This window comes from Fukomys damarensis, unplaced genomic scaffold (assembly GCF_012274545.1).
Source record: "Fukomys damarensis isolate Sample0158 unplaced genomic scaffold, DMR_v1.0_HiC HiC_scaffold_11, whole genome shotgun sequence".
Lineage (NCBI taxonomy): Eukaryota > Metazoa > Chordata > Mammalia > Rodentia > Bathyergidae > Fukomys > Fukomys damarensis.
The window spans coordinates 48205134-48227322 of NW_022900923.1; the positions used below are offsets into that span (position 1 = coordinate 48205134).

General features: G+C 49.0%; 1 protein-coding gene and 1 long non-coding RNA gene across 3 annotated transcripts in view; one reads left to right on the forward strand and one right to left on the reverse strand.

Annotated features, from left to right (window-relative positions):
- Positions 1-2084, reverse strand: part of LOC104854595 — a 10589-nt gene extending 8505 nt beyond the window's left edge. The window contains exon 1 of one of the 2 annotated variants that reach the window (XR_778180.2): positions 1149-2017. This is a non-coding gene — a long non-coding RNA (uncharacterized LOC104854595). Of the gene's footprint in view, positions 1-1148; positions 2018-2069 lie in introns of those variants that run through there. The other variant, XR_778181.2, reaches the window with a different exon arrangement.
- Itpkb (inositol-trisphosphate 3-kinase B) overlaps positions 1-22189 on the forward strand; it is a 109231-nt gene that overhangs the window by 53459 nt on the left and 33583 nt on the right. The gene's annotated exons all lie outside the window — the stretch shown is intronic.

Here is a 22189-nt window from a genome sequence, read left to right on the forward strand (position 1 = left end):
TTTTTGGTCCGGGGATTGAACTCAGGACCTTGTGCTTGTGAGGCAGGCACGGTGCCACTGAGCTAAATCCCCAGCCAAGGAGCCTGACTTTTAAGAAAGGTCATCCAGCTCAGGGTTCTAAACAGAGTGGAAGCTGGATGAAGGTACGGGTTTTCCCCTAGGCTGTGGAGGCTGGAGCCTCTTGCTTCTGGGCTGGGCATGCTCAACTGTTCCTCCCCATTTGTAGCCAACACCTCCAAGCAAAGCTCCACTGTTGAGGTGCCAGGAGGAAGCCCTGCTCTGTGTCAGGCCACTGTGAACAATCTTTCCCTTGTCGTTTTTATCTCCACTGCTTTTGTCACATCACTTTATTCATCTCCCTGGTGAAAAAATACTGCTCTCCAGAAAGACCATTTTTATTGTTGCCTGCTCAGTTCAGTTTTTCATAGCGACCTAGAAAAAAGGTTGGGGGATTCTTCACCAACCCACAGATCTTCATCACAAATTTTACACAGGAAATTTTCACACCAACCAGTTATGACTAGGATACGACTGGTCTGGATTATATAACGTTTTTAAAAGATAAGTTGTGTTATTATTTTCTTGGTCATGTATAATTACATTGGGATCTAATGTAATAAGAGTTAATAACTTGTAATTGGTGTTTTATGACATGTGAAAAATTATTCTGAAGTGCTCATACTATTAATGTTTATACTTGTTTCTTGGTCCCTTGTTTTCATAATGCAAACATAAATGAAATTCAGTTTAAGACTGAATTTTTATGAAAAGTTCTTCGAGTCTATAAACAGTTTTAGTCCTGGACCCTGTGAATCTGTGGAAACAAACTTCTGGCCAACAACACTGGATGCAGGGCCACTCCCCTTTGCAAGCTCTCCATGAGGTTGGACGTTGTGGCATCCCAAGAAATGAAGCAAAATTAAAAAAAAAAAAAAAAAAAAAAAAAGATACCAAAAGCTGTTGTTCCTGGAGGTAAGGGGTGCAAAAGAAAGACTCGAGATTTGAGAGCCTGACAACCTATAGTGCCCCTTTCAGTTCTCACAAAAGTATGATACACGTTTTACCAACGAGGCGATTCCCCCAGCACAGGCAATTCTAAGCATTTGCCCAAGGATGCTTTCCAAAGCTAGAGGCCACAGCCTGCCTACCTGAAGGGCTCCGCTCCCAGGTGCCTGACTGGCCCTGTTGCCGGGGTTACCGGGCCCGCCCCGTCTCGTGACCCGCGCCCTGAAGGACGCTGGGAGGTGCGCCCCCTCCCCGGGTTAATTGTCAGTTAATTGTCAGCAGCGGGTGGATTGTAAATGGGCTGGGCCGCCTGGCCTGGTGCTTCTCCCTGGGGCCAGGCCCGCGGGTGGCGCACAGCAACAGCGGCACAAACTCTCCTTCACCCACTCAGACGTTCCCGCTCCTCAGAATCACTTTCTCTCACTTAGACACACACTTAGCCCTTGGCAAGCGAAGTGGAACCTCGGGTCCTTGTTAGACCTCAGTGTTTAAGCTGCTGAAACACAGGGCATATTTGGTTTAGATATTTTACTGTTAGGAAAATCAACCACCTCCTTCAGTTACACCAGCTCAGATTTAACCTCGATAGGGCCAGGGTAGATTATCTCTTGGAGGAAAAAAGTTTACTTAGAAAGGAATATAAAATTCTAACTCCTGCTTCTCGAGGTTGGGGTGGAGGGAGCTGGGGCAAGAAGTAGAGAAGAGTAAAAGTATAGTAGGGCCTAAGAAACATCTGTCAGAATGCTCTGTTGAGAACCATGGCTGGGTTTTTCTCAATGCTGTTTCTCAGTCCTGGCGCACTCCCTCAGCTGCCCTAGGGTGGAGGCTGACCGTGGGGAAAGCGCCCGTAGAGAGATTCTGCATTGCCACCTACTCCATAAGAAAAGCCTGCCGGGAGATGTGTCCGGGAGCTGGATGATTAAGTTAAAACCACGTGGGTAAGCTACACCCTTCCGGTCCCAAGGTTAGCCAGTCCAAACTGCTTTTTAGGCATAGTGCCAGTTGTTACAAGGTGGCTCTAGGAAGCGTTTAGGCAGCCCGTGGGGAGAGAACACTTTCTGTACCTCCCATGATGAAATAAGACATCAAGTTGACCTTTCTCTTGGGAGAGAAGTTGCCCTGCTCAACAGTTCTGACGCGTTTTCTTCCCCCTATTTTCTGACATTTTCTCTGGTCTCAGGCAACATTTCCTGCCTTTTTTGGTCCTTCTGTGGGTGTGCACTGGTGTTAGGAGGAGGAGGAGGAATCCTGGAAGGGGGCAGGAAATGGCTGTGTGGAGTTAGAAGGATTCATCACTGTGTGGAGCCCTCTCATCACAATGGGGAGGTTAATGAGTGCCCAGGTTCTCTTCATACTCCATGGAAAGCAGTGCTGGGGACCATCTCCCTTCCCTCCGTGCTGTGCTGACCGTTTATTGAGCCCATTTGGACCTCTGAGGTGCATGCTTTGAGGTTCTTGGAGAAAATGAGGACTTTGAAGTAGGGCTTTTAGCAAGAAGTTAGAACACACAGGGCCTTACAGGAATCCTGTTGGGGTTTCACTCTGTTCTGTACAAATGACTCTTCTTCCAGAAGTGGGGGAGTCCTGGGCCCAGATGGTAGAGTTTCACTGTTGCTCAGGACGATGCTGTGTGGTGGCTTCTGATCAGTGTGTGAAGTGTTGGAAGGTCTTGGAGGCGTGTTTGTGAACTAGCAGTGTCATTGGGCTGCTGGGATGGGGTAAGGTTTTGTCTGTGACCTTGTGCACAGAACAGCTTTCAGACTGCCTGCTTGCTGGTTTCTCCTTGCAGGGCTTTTCAAAGCCCTATGCAATCTGAAATCAACGTCAAAAGGGAAAGCTGCAAGTAATGGCAAACTCACAGGCTTGCCAAGCTAGTGAATTTCTTCAAAGATTATAAGCATTTCTTTTGCACCCTTTTTCTCCCTTGCTTGAATTGCCTAGGCCAGTGGCGGTGAACCTGTGGTATGAATGCCACAGCCAGCTGTTAGTTGTTATTGAAAGCTCTGAAAGGCTCTTGCTCTGTTCAGGGTGACTGGGTTCAGAAGATGGTGTTGCACTGTCAGGCAGTGCAGCCTAGAGGAAGAAGAAGCATGCTCTGTATTCAAAGCTGATTTCTAACCCCAGCCTGGCTAGGAGGAATGTTTTAGGCACGATACTTCTCTTTTGTGAAAGTGCTTCCTGCATTAGATTTATGTGGGGACTGAGTAATGTAAGTAAAGTCCCTTGCATATCTGGTACATGGTCTTTACTTATGTATTGTTATTACTTTGGCTAAGGAGGCTGTGCCACAGTAGGTGCTGTGGAGAACAGCTCAGGAAGAACTATTATGGCAAACGTTTATTGAGTGTTTAACATATGCCAGGCATTGTTCTGAATGCTTTAAATAATTTGCCTTATTTAATCCTTAGAGTGGCCTGGGAAGGAAGTGCAGTTAGTGTATCGATTTTACCGATGAGGAAACAATTGCAGAGAGGTTATGTAAGTGCTCAGGTGCCAGAGAAACTTCCTTTGTGAGCACAGGCTACCAGGCTAGGCTCTCTAGCATAGGAGCCTGAGTCGAGCTGTCACGTAGCGTGGCAGCAGGCAGCAGCACGCCTGGGGTGCGAGACCCTTGGAGATCATCTGCTGTCTACAGCCTGAGTGGTCTCCGTGCTGCCTTGCCTGCTTCCTTCCTCTGCTGTGGCGCTGCTAGGAGCAGAAGGCCACTGCCTTTGGTCTTCCTACCAGCTGAACAAATGGCCTACTGAGGATTCTCCTGGTCTGAGGTCTTTTCTTCCTGTTGGCCTGGTATAGGCCCTTATTGTCAGCATATTAGAGAGCCAGGGCTTCTTTCTCATGGGAGGTGGTAGGGGTGCATGGAGGCCGTGTAGAATTCGAGGAACCCCAGGAAACTTAAGGCATTGTTCCTTACCCAAGGACCTTTCCTCCGTCCCTCCCAGCAGATGAGACTGGTTGGATTCTGGTTTTCTAGCTCCTTCTTGAGCTTCGGAGCTTAGCCTTCTCAATTGTAAGCAGTAGGTACCATAAGCTGGGAAGTGTACCAGCCTGAGAGGTGAGCAGGGGAGCAGACGTGGCCCTGCTTGAGGCTTGTCTAGGCGACCCAGTAGTCTGTGCAGGGAGGGGGTGCTCTGTGTGGGGTGCCACTTCCCATGGTCCTCTGGCTGCTGTGAACTCAGTCAGTAGCTGCCTGATTTAGGGGTGTCTCCACTCCCTGAAAGTCTCCCATTCTTCTCCAGCCTCTGATGATTTAGTAGTGATCCATTCCTCTGTAGGTGAACAATACTTGTCACCTGTGGCTGTCTTTTCCAGAAATGAGTTAGCAGGGCCCTGTCCTGAGCCTGAGGGGAGGCAGAAGAGCATGTGGAGGCACACAGTTCCCAGCTCTGAAGTTCCGAGAGGCTGCTCCACCTCCGATGGCCCCAACTCTCAGAGAGGTTTCTCAACACCAGTGGTCGTACCCCTATTCCCATCTTCTAGCTGCTCGGGTCAATCTTGTGCGTTCCAGAAGTGAACTGCTGCTTCAGGAATCTTAAGGAGGCAGTGACCTTTCTAATCTTTCACGTCAACAGAAATTTCCTGAACAGTGTTCTGTGACAGGCATGGTGCTAGGTGCTGTGGAAATAAAGATAAATCCAACGGAACTTCTGCCCTTAAGAAACTGTCCAATTTGGGTGATTTCCTTGGGTCCCTTGACAGATGCACCCATGATATTTAGGGGACAGAAAACAAGATTCAAACCGGTTGGGCAGACAAATCAAAACTGCCTTTCAGCCCGAGGCTCAGTCTGCCTCTGGGGCTGTGTCACATCGTCTGACTGGATGGCACAGAGCAAGGGGCCTTGTCTTTGGTCTGGTGTCTCTGGGCCTGTTGACTCTTGGGTACTCCTTCTACATATGAAATCACATCTGCCAGGCAGGGCCAGAAAACTGGCATTTCTGGGACCGCTGTTATGTGGACAGATCTGGGCTCTGTGCCGAAAACCAGCAAATGCTCTCTGACAGTAATACCAATTGGGGCAGGTTGCCAGTATCTTCACCTGGGATCATCGCCCGTCCCTGGCTCCCCAGTCATGGTGAGGGAGTTGGACCTAAATTCTCATCCAAGATCTTAACTGCACGCAGTCCAGCTGACGTGAGCTGTGCTTTCACTCCCTTGGCCCTCGGTGGAGTTGGCCAGCCATTGTTTGCAGAGTTGGAGAATCAGCCAGAGAGATCCCTCACCTGCTGCTAGCCACCATCCCACTGTTCTGGGGAATGGGAAAAGAGGAAAGAGGTCCCCTCATTGCTGATGTGCAGCTATGTCTGCCTCAGAATGCTCTCTTGTCTGCGAGGAGATACCATTTCCCATGTTTTCTGTGATATGTTTTTGTGGTCTTTTCAGATTTGCTTATTGGATGAAGGAAAGAGGAAAACCTTAACATTTCTGGAATATTTGCCAGACACTGTACTATGCTCTTAAATGTGTCTTAATTATTCCTCATAGCAACTATTACTGCTTTCATCTTTTGGACAAAGAAACAATTCAGAAAGGTTAACTAAGTGGTATCGGGCACATTGGATTTCTCCTTGGACCTCCCACCTTGTAGGTGATGCTTGCCTGTCATGAGTCTGGTTTTGTGGACGGTGCTGTGTTGTACTCAGACCCTGACATCTCCATATTAAAGTGAATCAGGTTGGTGGGTGGGTGGGTAGCTGTGTTGATTTGTTCCCAGGAGGCCTGGATTAATGAGCGTTGTTGTTGTGCTTGTTTTGGTGAGGGACACTGTACCTGTCCTCCTGTATGAAGCTGACACGGGTGTGATCTGTGCCCCTGTGGTTTTCCTGGCAGTGGAACGGGTTGTGCCAAGCTCCCTTTTCCCCAGCAGGGTGTGATGGGGGAGACTCAGGCCTCAGTGGGAGTCTTGAGCACCTCCACTCTGGAGTAGTGTCTTGGCTGAGTTGCTGGGATGAGACACTTGAAACTGTTCAGAGCCCTGGCCAGATATGAAGCTAAGGTGCGATTCATTTATTTGTTCATTGCTACAGCCAGCTGTGAACCCCCCAGAGAAAGTCAGCCACCTTGGCTGTCACTTTATCTTCCAAGGTGCCCTAAGAAAAGACAGCAGCATCTGATACCGCTCCAGGATAGTGATGCTCCACATGGTGTCTCAGGAAAATGGTATCCCCTGGGCCAGGCCTGTGCCCTTTGCTCTTTAAGCAGTGGCCTTATCAGAGGCCGAAACTTGTGTTCTAGATGGTAAAATATAGTTCCTTCTACCTATTGTGTTGTGTGGTATGACTAATATTAGCTACCAGTGAGTACTTCCTGTGTGCCAGGCACTGTGTGTGTACAACTTAACAATTGTATATGTACATACAATTTCACTCCCATTTAATCTCATTCCCCAAACCACAAGGTAGATATTATTGCCCAGTCTGACAGATACGGTAACTAAGGCTCAGAGAAATTAAACAGTTGACCCAGATTCACACAGCTAGCAATGGGTAGAGCCAGGATTTTCACAGTGTGCGGGACTCCTGAGGTTTCCGGGTGGGGGCGTTAATGGATGGGCAGTGCGCTGAGCTGAGGGTCCTGGGTGCGGAGCGGAAGGAATGCTGGGTGCGGGGAGCCCTGTTTTCCTTCTGCGCCTCTCCATGTCCTGTCCCTTTCCTCTCTCCTCCCCTTTTCCTCTTTTCCGTAGGGCTTCACAGTGGTCTGTGGCCCCTGCCTGGTTTCTCCGCTTCCCTCCTTTGCTTCTCCCCCATTTCTTCCGCCTCCTTCCTTTCCCTTTCTCTGTCCTAGCATCTGTCTTCTAAGTCTGGCATTGGCCTGTCTCTTGCTGTTGCCACCCCCAGAGGGACCGGGGCACAGTGGGACAGAGGCGGTTCTGTTGGGGGTGAGGCCCCCCTTGGGTTTGGGGTGAGAAGACAGTGGGAGCTGCTGGGTGGCGTCCTGGGCTAAAGGTGAGAGAGGCAGGGTGGATTCCTCCATCAGAGCACGAGACCAGTTGTGTCTGCGGAGTCAGACAGAACTGCTGCTCCTGGAGCTGAGGCTCCAGCCTTCCCCGGGCTTCCACATGCTCACTACTGTGAGAATAGCGGCAGCTTCACTTGATACAGTTGTTTTCCCTAAAATCAAATCATGGACCCTCACGCTTTTCTATTACAGATTCTGGCCCAGTGTTTCAGTGCAGAGCCTTCTGATTTCTGTGATCTGTCGTATTCACCATTCCTTTTAGCTTCTCAAAGGGGATCAGACACTGCCTGGTGAAGTTTTAACTCCATACCCTGATCGAGCTAGATCAAGGCCTGATTAACCTCATGGTTTTCAGCTGGAGCTACCTATGGGGGTGCTGGGCACTGCCCGGAGATGAGATGTTTCTGGTTGTCACACTAAGGGCAGGGTTGCTGCTGTGCATCTGCTGGGCACAGGAAAGCAGAGGATTGCCTGGTCATAATGCTGAGGCCGTGAAAGGGTGCTGGCTGAGCGTGTGCCGTGAGTGTAATGATTCCTGGCTCCATGGCATGGGAAGCTCAGTTGAGATATGTTAAAGTACTTGATAAAACTCCAAAGTGTTCTCTGTATGACCAGGGGATCTTCCTTCCCTTGATCTCTTACTGAGAGCACTCTCTACCCATGAGTAGAGCTGCTATTCACAAATTAAAGAAGCTGTTAATAAAAAAAGGGTTGACTAGGATTAGATGCAGGATGAAACTTTCTAGAATAGTGATGGTGAACCTTTTAGAGACCAAGTGCCCAAACTGCAACCCAAACCCAACTTATTTATTGCCAAGCGCTAGCAGTGTCTCTGTGTGCGCCATTATCCAATGCTTAGCTGGTTTGGTGGCCTGCCACGTGTGTTGACAGAGAGGAGAGGGTTCTGTGTGCCCACTGCAGCATGCCTGCCATAGGTTCACCACCAGTGTCCTAGCGTCTCAATACAAGAAATCTTTAAGGTTCTAAAGGGTGGTCCTTTATCAACAGCCTCCAGGGGTACTGTTGTTCCAATATTTTCAGAATTATTCAACCACAATTAGATGCACATTTTACTTTTTTATCTAGCATGCAACTTGATGAAATCTAAACACATTTTCTCCAATATTCTTCCTGGATTTTGTAGCTTTCATCAAAAGAAGAGATCGCCTTGGTCTCTTGAGGTTTTTTCTTGATGAAACATGCAGACTTTTAGCGATTTCTACCTTTCCCTGTAAGTGTTCACAAATCACTTGTTATGTAATCTGCCCTGTCTGAAGCTTCTAGAATCCAGGTTTCCCTATCTTTATCTTTTGCTCCTTCTCATATACTGCATGGTATCCCAGTGGTTTCACAGCTCATCATTGAATTATTTTGTTGCTATTGTTGGTGAGACCTGATTGTTGCTAAGGCAGTTGGATAATTTGAATTTTCTTGACAGCATTAGTGTTGGGCTTTTGGGGTAAATTTGAGTTCTAGCACAGGAGAGGAAGATACAAATCAATCTTTTGTCTAACCTTTGATGTCAGCACAGACCTTTAACTCAAAAAGATGGGACTGGGTCCCATGAACATGGTGCTTTCTTTAAAATCATGACATTCGTGTGGATGAATTAATATGGCAGCCAATTTAGATATTCCCAACCTGTATGAGTCCATGTCCAGTTGCTATAACAAAATACCTGGACCTGGTGACTAATAAAATTAAGACTATTTGGCTCACCCTTTTGTGGGCTGATGGTGCGGGCTCTGGGTGAGGGCCTTCTCACTGAGTCACAGCAAGATAGAGGCGATCAGTCAGAAGCAAGAGCAAGCATGCTAGCTGTGTGTCCCCTTCTTCTAAAGCTACTAACGCCATCAAGGTGATCCACTCCTTCCAGCCTCATCCAGACCCTAAGTAACTTCCAGAGTCCCCTCTCCAGATACCATGAACTTTTGTTTCTAACACGAACTTACTGGGGACACAACCAACATGTCTGAGTGAAACAGAATAGAAGATATCAGAATGTATTGCACAAAGCAATATTAAGTACTATTTGTGTTCTGTACATGTGAGGAATGTACTGGATGTGCTGTAAATCATATTGTTTACAATGGATCCCAATAAACATGTCAGGAGCCAGGCGTGGTGGCACACGTATGAATCCCAGCACTTGGGAGGCTGAGGCAGGAAGATCACTGTGAGTTCGAGAACAGTCTGGACTACCTAGTGAGCTCCAGGTCAGTCTCAAGTACATAGTGAGACCCTGTCTCAAGAACAAACAAACGAACAAAGAAACCAATAAACATGTCAGGGTCGGGCAGGTAGTGACCACCACAGACCCACGTATAGGAAGTAGTTCTAAAGTCTAGTGATTAATTTTAGGACAGTAACTGAGTCTTCCCTAATTTTCTGCTCCGCATCCTCAACGGTGTTCAGTGTAGGCCACCAAAAGAAAGCAGGGGATGGAGGCAGGTCTGATTCCAGAGCCCAGGGTGAACTTTGCTCAATGTCCGGTGTGCTCTGTCCTGGGATCCTGCCTGCTGCCATCCCAACAGGAGCTGCCATCTGCTCTGCACACTGCTCACAGAGGTCAACCAGATATGGCCCTTGTGAGGCGCTACCTCCAGGGCTCCTAGGTCCCTGGCGGAAAGTGGTGCCCAAGCCAGGGCTCACATGCATGCCTTCTCCATGACCAGCTGCATCAGCGCCAGCTCCAGGAAGCTCATCGGGGATTGGGTGAGAGACAGAAACCCCCAGGCCGAGAGGAAAAAAGCAGTGGATTTAGGGTTGAGATTTTGTTGTCTGCTGATGGTTACTGTTGTCAGGAAAGGAGGAAATGGAGAAATAGGAGGCTATATTCATATTTGCAAAAATACTTGCACAAAGCAGTGCTGTTCTGTGGGGAACTTTTCCCTCCCCTTTCCTCTCTCCCTTCCCTCCCCCTGGCCCTTCCCTTCCCCTTTTCCCTCCCTTCTTGTGTGCTTCCCAACCTGAGTATGTTTGGGCATTATCAGTTCACTTTGGAGACTCAGCCCCTGGGGTGACCTGCTACTTCAGCTTTCACCCTTGAGAGAGAGCCGCGTGGTGACTTGGTGTGACTTTCCCGTGCAGAAGTAAGTGGCTCACGTGCTGCCCAGACCACAAGGCTCTGTGGAGCAGGACATGGGCATTGAGGCCCAGATTCAGCTCTAGCTGCTCTGTGAGTGGGGTAAGAACGGAAATGGTTTGTGCTAATGCACCCAGCACTTCAGACCAGGAGGGCTTTCTTTAGAAGCTTGACCCCTACAAATGATTTCTTTATTGTCTATTTAAGGAGGCTTTGGAACTTATGTTTATGGACTCTCTTCCTGCCATTTCATGTGACTTGGGTCATAGCAGCTGAGATGATGCTCTTTTTACCCAGATGGAAAATTAGACTGGCCTGGGCTGGGGCCTGTGGAAAACTTGGACAAGTGGAGAAGCCAGGGAAGCAGGACTAAACATAGAAAGAATCATTCTGGGAGTCAGCTTGGTGTAATGAAGAGTGTGGACTTCGAGTCAGACGACTTAGGGTTGAATCTCAGCTCTGATCCTTGGGCATGTTGCTGAATTCTTCTAGTTTCTCATAACTCTTGAACACTAGAGGATTTTGAAGAAGGCTCAACATAAAGACACAGCATGGGGCACACACAAGGCCCTCAGAAACTGATTTCCTCACAGGTGTGTCTTATCCTTTTTCATCACTGGCTTAAGATCCCCCTCTTAAAGGGGCCTTGGCAGCTACCTTGGCGTCTGGAGCCAAACGTGCTACAGACTCCTGGGGCCCTGGAGTGGCACTGGTGACCCCTGAGATCTGCCTTCAGGATTAGAGTCAGAGCCACACAGCAGTGCTTGTGGCACCTTTTAGGGTTTGTTGTTGGTTCAGGGTCGTTTAAAATTGAACCCATTAAGAACCCTGTGGTCCTGGAGCAGTGCACAGCATCAGCAAGCATTTGGAAGGAACACGTGGCCGTTGAGTGGCATGGCAGACGCTTGGCTGGCTGGCATGATGTTTCAGTTGAGATTGGTTGGGGAATAAACTTTTCCTGAAAACTTCAGCCTTAGAACTAGGACTCTCTATTGTTCCTGCATAAAAATGTTGTTCTCTGTTCTGTGTTGGGTCAACTTGTCCTAGCCAAATACTGATTTGCAAACTTGGGGTCAGAGAAGATGCCTGTGAATTCTAGATCGGCTCCTTTCTGCTACTGGCTCAGCTAAGGTGTTCACATATATTCAGGGATTTTTTGAAGCTGATTTTAGAAAACCTGCTTACTATGCATGCAGACCTTGGCCTGGCCTGCTGATGCCAGGCCTGGCCCTTGCCTCTCCCATTGAAAGCCCTGTGACTTGGGTTTGGAAAGATAGTACAAGAAACTAACCTTATGAACATGATCAAAGATCATTTGACAAAGAAACTATGCATCTTTACCCCAAAGAGAGGGAACAGTTTTTAATTGTGCCAAAGCATGCATAACATAAAATTCACCATTTTGATGATTTTAAGCATGTAATTCAGTAGCATTAAATACATTTCATGCACCTATCAACACCATGGTCTCCAGAATTCATTTAACCTTGCAAAATTGGACCTCTGGTGGCTGTGGGGGAGGGTGTAGCTTAGTGGCAGAGCACTTGACTGATACACATGGGGCCCTGGGTTCCATCCACAGACACAAAAAGTGAAACTACCTTGGGATAATAACTCCCCATTCCTCCCTTCCCCAGCCCCCCACAGCTGCCATTCTACTCCCTGTCTCCATGAATTTGACTGCTTTGGGCTCTTTCCACAAGTGGAATCGTGGTCCTTGCCCTTTAGTGCTGGCTTGTTCCACCTGGCACAGTGTCTTCAGTGCTGGCCCGTGTTGTAGAGTGGTTCAGAATGTCCTTCCTTCCTTTTTAAGAAGGCTGAGTCACACTCCCTTGTTTGTGTGTACGTTTTGTTCGTGCGTCTGTCCGTCAGTGGATGCGGGATTGGTTTCACCTTCGGGCTATTGTAAGAAGCTGGCTTTGACGTGTTGAGATGAAGGCCTGATAGCCAGGCCTCCCAGTGGACGGGTGAATAGATGCACTGTCCTGAGTGAGTGCAGAAGGTGTGCGCGAGTGTGTCCGAGTGTCTGCCTGTCTTTCTCAGCTGACGTAAATAGTAGGAGTGTAAGAAGCCCTGCTTTATGTCTGAGGAAATGCTCCCTGCCCACCAGGCCTGTCAGAGACTCTTGATGAGAGGTAAACAGGAGGCGAGTGCTTGACGCAGGTCAGGACACGTGGCCTCTCCTCCCTCAGCCTCCTGTCTGGAGGACCTGCTGACTGACTGCAGGGAGCTGCCCTGCTGTGGTGAGGGGACGGGCGTGTGGGCCTGGCAGCCCTGGGCCAGGACCATCCTGGAACCTCCTGGCTGTGTGACTTGGCTCAGTTGCCTTTAGTTCTTTCTGTCTCAGCAGTTAGGAGGACTTGGGTGCACCTTCAGTGCAGCATGTCAGTTGTGTTGCCCGATGAAATGGAGGGCGTGTGCTCAAACACCTGTTCTCTTGTTCTTCCTTCACCCTAGATAGCGCGCGCCTTGCCAGGACCAACTTTGTTCCATTTACCTTCGCAGGCTTCCCCCTTGGCCCGCCTAGGTGCTTATTGAGTTTATCCTGCATGGCACAATGCAAGGGGAAGTGAGGACTGCTCTCTGTCAGGCGTTTCTGAACATGTTCTGAGCCCACTCAGCCCCAGTGAAGTCAAGTGCAGAGCATCCTAAGGGTGGGAATGGGAACATTTGAAAAGAATCTTACTTGTTTGAATGGATAAATTCCAACTTGTTTGAAAAACAAAAACCTCACACTGGCCTCATGACTTTTTTGGTCATTCATTGCCTCTTGTGTGTGTGTAAAGTGCTTTTAAGAGATTATTAGTTGGGACTTTAAACATAGGCCAGTTGTCAGATGTCTTGGCAAGAGAACGCATCGTAGTGGCTTCAGGAGTTTTTGTAAAGCTACACATGTCTCCTTAGAGAGAGCTGTTTTGATCAGTAATTGCTGAATGCCGTGAGGAGGTCACAGAATGAACCCAGGCCCCAGTGTGGGATGTGGGATAGACCGGTCAGCAGAGCGGGGAGAGCTTGGATATTGGGAGGAGAATCAAGGGGCTGCGCATGGGGTCAAAGAGACATTGGGCTGGTTTTTTCCGGGACCCCACCGACCCTGTCTGCATCTGTCTCTTTGGTCTGACTAAGCAGAGCCATACCAGCCTCTATTGGTTCATGGCTCTGGCAGAGGAAAAGGAACAAGAACTGTTGGTGGGGCTCCAAAGGCAGGCGAGAGGCGACGGGGCAAGTGCCAGCTGGCACCGGAGGTCGGCCACGGCCTCAGCCAGCTGCACTAGCATGTCTGACCGTGCAGGGCCTGAGCCCGGCTGTCCCAGCATCCTCTAAGGGTGATGGGCCCGGGTAGCATGGACAGCACCTGTATGTCCAGAGCTGCCGTGGCGGTGGTGGTGGGTCCTCCCCTCCTCTGCTGGTGTCCCACCTGTATCACCCAGTGCCAGATGTGCCAGAGTGGGGTGACTTCTGTGTGGCTTACATGGGACCCTAAGCCAGTGGACGGTCCCCGGGCACCAGTCCCGGTCACTAGAGAGCTCTGAGGAGCAGCTCCGGGGCTGTGTCCAGCTGTTGAATTTCCTGTGCCAGCGTGATTTGTCACCTCTGAAGTTAACAGGGGTGCTGTGCCTTTCTGGGGCTCTCAAGAGTTGTAGGGACAAACAAAAGGTTGCAGTAACATGATCAACTTGGTTTGTCATTTCAAAGGGACTCGGCCCTATCAGAAGTATGAAGCCCATTTTATATTTTGGCATGGGCTTGAGCCTGTGATGTGGTATCTTCTGCTGTTTTCCCCACAGAAAGTTTAGGTTTACTGGGGGCTTTCCTAGTTTCTTATTAAAAATGGGGGAAATTAAAAGCTGAGCATAGCAGTGTATAATCCCAGCACTCCATAGGCTGAGGCAGGAGGATTGCCAAAAGTTCAAAGCCAGCCTGAATTACATAGTGAGACCCAGTGTCAAAAGGGACAGGGTAACTTGTAGATAATAACATACTGTACATTTCAAAAAACTAGAAGAAATAATTGTAAAAATTTTTACCATGTAGAAATGATGTTTTAGAAAATTGATGTTTAGTCTGAATGAAACATTACATGGTGTGTAGAGATATCAGAACATCACATGATCCACACTGATGCTTTATATACCAGTTAAAGATAAATTTTATTTTATTTATTTTGGTGCCAGGGATCGAACTCAGGACCTTGTGCTTGTAAGGCTGATGGCAGCACCACTGAGCTAAATCCCCGGGCCAAAATAAATTCTATTTTTAAAAAAACACAGATACTCTTTCTCTGAATGCCTTTTCTGTGTACCATAAAGCAAACAGTAAATGCGTTTGTGCAAAAAAATTCAAATAAGGGGAGTAGTTGTTGCAGGGAAGAGCAGGCCTCTGTGGACTCCTCCCCAAATGCCTGGGGGGACAGATGTGGGCTGGGCTCCCCAGGAGGCTCTTGGCTTGAGCAGAGGCCACACCTGGGGCCCCTGGCAGTAGGTGATCATAGCCAGCCAAGCCAGCCCCAGCCAGGCTGCCGGGGAGAGGGCGCTGTGTCCCCAGGAGGGTTTGCTAGGGCTCCTCAGTGCTCTTCCTTCACGTCGATAAATCCAGAGGCAGCCTTGGCCGTGAGGCTCACCCACGTCCTTTCCAGAGGGGGCACCTGTGACCTCTGAGGATGCTGTGGAGGCAGAAAAGAGCCCGGCTGGCCCCTGAGCTGGGGGCCAGAAACGCCTGGCCTGGCAGGAGGCAGATAAGCCTCTTGTGCCCTTCGGTCAGCCCCCTTGGCAGCTCGATAAGGACAGTGGGTGGGTTTTGTTTCCATCTGAGGTTGGGAGCCACAGATCCTGAGGCTGAAAGCATTCTGTTCAAGAGTAATTTACGAAATGGAGCTGCATGTCGTGATATCACATGCTTACAAATATTCTTTTAATATGAAATGTTAGCTTTGTAAATAGAAGGTATATTTTGCTAATTTTTGACAAATTTTTAGAGAATGTTTTAAAACTATATTTAATTTGTATTTATAATGAATGGGCAAATGGAAAGATGAATCAGTATAATTTGTTTTGTATTAAATGACCTCATAACAGTAGTGGTTGTGGCATAAAAATCACAGAATCTTTTCGTCATTTTCCTGATGAGATTATTTGAAATAACATTCTCAGTAAGTGATTAAATATGTAATGTATAAACCCAAATCAAAGTAATGTGCATCTTTAGCTATGTCTCTCTTGTGTAGCACTCAATTAACATTAAAGAGGATATATTTTTGGAGGTTAAAAAAAAAAAAGTAATTTACGGCTCCATGTCTGGCCGTCTGAACATTTGGCAGCATTCTGCACTATTTCTGCCTTTTCTTGCTGACCAGTTTATTTTGCTCCATGCTGAGTGTATTTTAGCCCAAGTGTGAATGACATATAGGAAGGTTTTTTTTTCAGGTGTTCGTTTTTGTTCCCTGTCTACAAATATACTACAACCGAAGCAGACAGATGACTTGCACCGCATTGGTGAGACAGGGGGTCAGCCCAAGGTCACATCCCTCCTAGAGGGTTCAGACCATGGCACCCTGGCCTGAGGCCAGCTGCTCAGGGCTTTGCTGGTCCAGGCTTCCTGGCAGTAGCACTTGCCTTCCCTGCCTGGCTTTGGGCCCATCGAACTTGCTCCATCTCTTCCCATCCCCATCTCAGCCAGCAACACTGAGTTCCTAGGGCACCATGACAACCGCACACCATCCTGGGACAACCTCCAGGAAGGGTGGACGCACACCCAAACTCTTCTGGGGGTCTGTGTTTGGTGTTGTGCACAATTATACCTTGTATTTCACAAAGGACACCCAGGTGGACAGGAGACATGGCCAGCGGTACCGTTCTGGTTCTGAGAAGCTGTGTAGCAGCTGGCTGCTTGTCTTGAGGCTTCTCTTGCACTGGTTCTGTGTGGGGTGGGGGATGTGTTGGAGGAAGGCAGGGTCCTAGAGGCTGGGGAGCAGCAGCGTCAGACTTTGTGTTTTTCCCACTTAAAGGGCTTGAGTGGTCTGATCCTTCTGAATTTCCCATGTTTCCCTAAAGGCCAGGGTGGGTCCCCAGCTCTGAGCTTGACACTTACCACTGTGAAATGCTTGAGAGCACCTGAATCTGGGCTGGGATGTCTTTGAGCTCCAGGGAGTTTTTCCACGTTCTTTTGAGACTAATCATGACCTTTTGACTCAACACCAGCTATGCCCAGAAATGAAATTAGGCCCACTGGGTAGCTAAGGAATTGGGGGCATTTTTTGGTGAGCCAAAGCCTTGTTGATTCAAGAGCAGATGTTTCTGTGACCTGCCCCCTGCCACCCACCTCCAGCACCCCATTATGGCAGACAGAACTGGTTTGGAAGCCTGCTAGCCTGCATGACTTTCCCTTGGGTTCTCTTCAAGTTCCCTGGTGAAAGGTGTGTAAGGGTGTGTATGTGTGTGTGTCTGGGTGGGGTGGGTGGGGTTGCATTTCTGCCATGCTAGATGGGCCATCCTCTTTCGTGTAGTGACTTGCCTTGTTCTTCTGGGGTTGGTTTCTATAATGACATCTCATAGTGGTGACTTTATCTTCCCCTGCTCTCCCCTGCTTTTGCCATCACCAGTTCCTTTATTGTTCCCCTTTCCTACTGCTACCTAGCAACTCCCTGCAGAGCTCAGCAGCAAGTGGCTTCATGACCCCAGCTTCAAAACCACAGGTAGAATTTCTTTTTCTTGTACATATTTAACATCCCTAATCCAAAAATCCCAAGCCCGAAAGTTTCTGAGTGCCAGCATGTGGGTCTCAAGCAGAAAATCCCAACCTGACCTCCTGTGATGGGGGGCACTCAAAACACAGGCAGACTAAAAATATTGTATACAATTACCTTCAGGCTGTAGGCATACAGTATATATAAACATACATGAATTTCATCTTTAGTCTTGGGTTCCAGTCCCAGAATCTTATCATGTACACGAAGATATTCCAAAATCTGAAATCTAAAACATTCTATCTCCAAGCATTTTGGACGAAGGATACTTAACCTGTATGTAGTGTCTTCAGGCTTGTAATTAGTTAACTTGTGTGTTCACTTTGTAAACATTGAACTAAACACCTGTTACATGCTAAACAGTCCAGCTGAGCCAGCCTTGCTGTCTGCCCTTGGGGAGCTGGAGGTGTCATTGGTCACAGAGATGCAGTCAGATCACTGAGTCGCAGAGACTCGGGAGCCTGGGTGGCCAAGGCAGGGTGTCGTGGGCACAGGTGGTGAGGGGAGACTTTTGCCCTGGACTTGCTTGGAACCCTGGGGCTTAGGGGCTCTGGGAAGGCTCCAGGGAAGAGGAGACAGTTGGGCCTGGTCCTCACTACTGAGTTGGACTTCAGTGGCTGGACACAGAGGGAAACACGTTTCCAAGTTGATAGATCTGTGTGGGCAATGGCCAGGACACCTGAGAGGACGCGGCAGGACCGGGAAATGGTGAGTGAGCTAGTGCTACCAGGACTCGGGCAGGGGTGGGCCACGCAGCACTGTGATGAGCCTGGGGGCTGAATGTCAAGCTCAGCCTGAGCCAGAGTTTGAAGGGAGACACTGAAAGGCGGTTAAGGTACCCTGCCAGTGCCAAGAAGACAGGCTGCATTTAGAGACAGACATTGGCATGTCTAGTCTTCGGGAGGTGATGCTGATGCAAGGGCTTCTGGAGGGTGCTCTTGCAGTGCTGGTCCCCTCAAAGGCTGCTTCCTTCCTTCCTTCTCCACTTTGGTTTCTTGTCTGCCCAGGCTTTTGAAGGGAAAAGGAAGTTGGCCACAATGGTATGCACCTATAGTCCATGCTGCTAAGGCAGGAGAGGAGGATCATTTTAGCCCAGGACTTGAAGGCCAGCTTGGAAACGTAGCAAGACCCTGTCTTTTATTAAAAATTAAAATTTAAAAAAAGTGTAGGAAAAGAAGCCAATAATTTTCTTGTCTGCAGTTGGCCGGTTTTAAGGTCAGTGCCCTCCTACCCAGAGAACACTGGCCCATGGTGTAAACAGTGAGCGGGTGGGAGGCAGGGTTCTGGGATCAGTGGACAGCACACTGTCCCTGCTGTTCTGACTCTGGCCCCACCTGTGTGCTCCAAGCAAGCGGAGACCTCCCCGGTTGGGCTGTCTTACCTGCAAGCTAGCAGTGAGCAACTGCCGATGTGTGGCCCCTCCAGGAAGAACAAATAAAGTCATGCATGAGAATATCATTTTCAAAGCAGTAGGCCTGACACTCTTGCTTCCGAAAGTCTTGGTCACCAGTATCCTCTGCTGTGGAAAGGACTCTGCCTGAGGAGAATGAGCTTAGAGATCCCAGGCCTTGGTTGGGCAAGTGTGATGTCCAGTTTGTACGGACTGAAGCCATGTATGTGTTTACTGAGAGCCTCCGATTCCAAACACACCAGACCTGACTGCCCTTTCTGTCCTGCTCAGTAGAAGGTGATGCTCTGTGAAGCACATGTAGGCATTCTGTACAGGCTCTCGGCCTGGCAGGCTGCTGGTCCCTTCTGGAAGCCTTGTGCCAGGCAAGCCAACTGGTGTCGTATGGGTAACAAAAGATGAACAAGTGCTACTCCTGCTCTGTTCTAAGGGGTTGATTCCACACTTGCTGCCATGTTCCATCCTGGAAATATTGGTGTGGTGTCTATGCCTTTCTCTGGGTCTGTCCTAATGGCTTCAGCATCCAGTACTTGATTGGAAGGGTGACAGAGAATTCTCAATTGGTGAAAACTGAGTGCTGTAAAGGCATCATTTTTCTCCTTTTCCAAGCTCATTTCCTCTTTGGATTGGAAATTTCCCTGACACCCAGAAAGCCAGATGGTTCATCAGTACGGCATGTTCTGGGAATTTGCAGGATATCTGTGCCTTCTTTGACTAGAATTTTAACATTGCCCTTTTTGGGCCAGCAATGAACAAACTTTGCAAAATGCCTTGGTTTACCTTTTTTTCTTTACTTTTTACAAAAGAAGATTTGGTACAACGAAAGCTGTGTTCTGGGGCCCAGGTGTCCAAAGATGCTTGGGGATTGGTTTTTGGTCCTCCTTCACCCTGTTCTTGGCCAGGTGGCTTTGCCTGGGTCTCAGATGAACAAAGGGAAAGTCACAGAAAAGAGGGAGAGATGTGTTTCCCAAACTAAGTTCCAGAATTGAGAATCTGACCAGGGGCACTTTGAGCTCAGCTAGAGCTTAGATTCATCCCATATCATGCTCTCCCTGTTTCACAGATGGCTTATACTACCCAGCATGCAGCAGAGCCTTTGAAATGGGCCAGGCAAGGGGCCATAACATGGAAGAGGGAAGTGGTTCTTGATAGAGAGACATAGGTTCAAGTCCTGTTTCTGATTCTGCGTAATGTGACCTGGGATGAGTCATGGGGTCTGCCTGAGCTTGTTTTCTATTGCTTTCTTGTTCTGTTTTTTATTGGAGTGATCTTAATCTCTGCCATTGCCTGCCTCACAGGGCTCTTTTGAACATCACAAAAATAATGCAGATAAAGAGGCCCATCAAATCTATAGATATTAAGGGGAGAAGGGAAACGGAAAAGTGATCCTGCTGGAGCAGGTTCTTTCATGGTTGCTCAGAGCACGCGTGGGAGCTGTGGTTCAGGGCTGAGATTCTTTCGCCCACCCCTCTGCCTGAGATGCCCGTCACAGAACCCCAAGATCCGTCTCTCCCACCCAAGTCCACACATTCATATAAGACAGGTGGCAGGTTGTGATGCTGGCTGCCGTCTGGGGCTTGCTTCCACAAGAGCATCACAGTTGAAGAGGAGGAGAAGGTAGGTGTGAGTGCTTAGCAGAAAGACCTGTCTTGGGATGACTCAATCCAGTGGGACTGCCACCCACTCTGGGAGTAGAACTGTGGCCTCTCCCTCTAAATACATAGCACCTTCTGGGGCTAGACTCCTGGGGACAAAGGCTGGAGGTGTCCTGCATGCCTGAGCTGCTGCCCTGCCTGCCTTACCACACCATTCTGTTTCCTTCAGCTTCCACTGCTCTTCCACAAAGAAGTAGAGTCCTCCTCACTACAAGGGCCTACCGTGAAGGGGACTCTCAGCACATGGCATCTTTTTTTCACATCAGACACATGAATCCTGGGGCATTTTGTTTAACAGTTGCAGGCATCATTCACTGAGGACCTAGTGTGTGCCAGAAAACATCCTAATGTAGCTAATTCCAGCAGCAGCCTATGAGAGAAGCATTCTTATGTCCAGTGTACAGATGAGGAAACAGGCTCAGGAGGATTAAGTGGCTTGGCCTAGGTCACACAGTCAGCAAAGTGCTAGAGAGCCAGGATGCAAATTTCCACTTGGTTGGCTCCAGAGGCATCTGTGCCTCACTGCCTCGCTTTTCACTTTTCACTGCCAACACGTGCAAGTCCCTTTGGGTGTCTCTTTTCACAAGAACCCCATGGCTTGCTGAATGTTACTTACATTTCCCTAGCTCCTTTGGGCCACTTTGTCCAAACACCAGCCCAGTAGCTCTCAGCTGGCTACATTTGAGAAACAGGAGGGAGCTCCAGCAAATCTTGTGCCAGACTGCACTCCGAGCTGTTGAAGTCTGAATCTCCAGGAGTGGGATGGAGGCAGCAATGGCTGGCAATCGTGCACTGTCCTCTGGTCTGCCGGGGGTGGTGCTTTCATTGGTGGGGAAACAGCTGCCTGGGATCCTTTGGGAGGATGAGACGCTTCTTAGGCAGCCCTTTGGGTGGCCTGCTTCCATTGCTACACTGTTTCTGAAGCTGAATTTTCATTTAATGGCATTGAATCTAGCTTGACACTGGAGACAGAGGCTGAAAGACAGACATTTGTTTTGCACAGGGAGGTCGAGTTACTACCTGGAGAGTTGGAAAGTGAGTTCTGCAGGGTTGCTGAGAAGATGGCCAGCTATTAGGCCTGTATTTGCTCACTTTTTCAGTGCCCAGACTGAGGCATTTAAATGTTGCTGTTGGGGAAGGATAAAGCCCAGCTCCGAATCTGCACAATGCAAAAGTATGCAAATTGGATTTTAAAATAAAAGATTAATTTTGGAGTCAAATCTTTTACCTTGATGATGTAGGTGTTTTCCTGCAGGCCCCAGACAGTTGTGGGAAAATAGCTTGACATTTGGCGGGCCCGGGGTGGATCTGCGCTCTGGATTTATTAAATTTTCAACCCTCTGTGAGACTGTGCCTTTGTCAGGGTGGCTGTGAATGGACACAGACTCTCTTGTGTAATACACACACACACACACACACAAAGATTCCTTTTCCTGCCTCCTCTGCGGGGTCTTAAAGACAGTGCTGCCTGCAGTAGCCAACTTGCTGGTGAGCCCAGATGTATCAGAGGACACAGGCCAGAAGGAAAGGAGTCCTCTAGTCTAGGTTCTCCCTGGAACCGGCAGCAGCACCTGTCGACTGCAGTCTTTCTCCATCTCTGGGTTTGCCCTGGTAGTGAGGTTCTGAAGGTGGCTAATTTTCTGAGCAGGGCGCTTATCCGAATCACATATTATTGAATGGCAGGAATGATTTCTGCGCAGTGGGGATTTCAGAGGGTATCTCCAGGTGTTGTGGACCTCAGGGGTGGACAGGACCCCTTATAGATTAATCAAGGTGTGGGCCCATGTGGGAGAGGCAGTGCTCACCCAGGTTGGGGATAAACCACTCCCTTCCTTCAGCCCAGGGACAGCCAGCTCTTGTGGCCAGCGGGCTGGGGGGGACCACCCTGTGATCAGAGGCCCTTAACACGACTCAGACAGCAGTGCCTGGGCTTAGTTCCTTCTCAACTTGGCCAAGCCAGGAGCCAGGTCCTTGCTGAGGAGCCTGGGCGGCCACTTTCTGCCTCCCTGCACACTGGGGTCGCTGCTTTCCTTTTGCTTAAGTATTGTGCCTAGCGTAGGTGACGACTCACCACTAAGTTCACCAGCTGTTCCGGAGAAGAGCACCTAAAGCGTTTAGCGTTTTCCCTCTTGGGGGAAGAACTGACGCATTTCTGTGCCTCCTGCTGCGTCTCAGATGCCCACGTCTTTGCCAAGAAGGATTTAGGGTCTCAAGCTTCTGGAAAGGCTCTTATCCTTTCCGGCCTTTCTGCTTCCTACGCGCTCCTCCTGCCCGCAGCCTGGCTGGGCCCACTCGTCAGGCCGGGCCGCAGCGCGCGTCACGGAAAGGGGCGGGGCGGG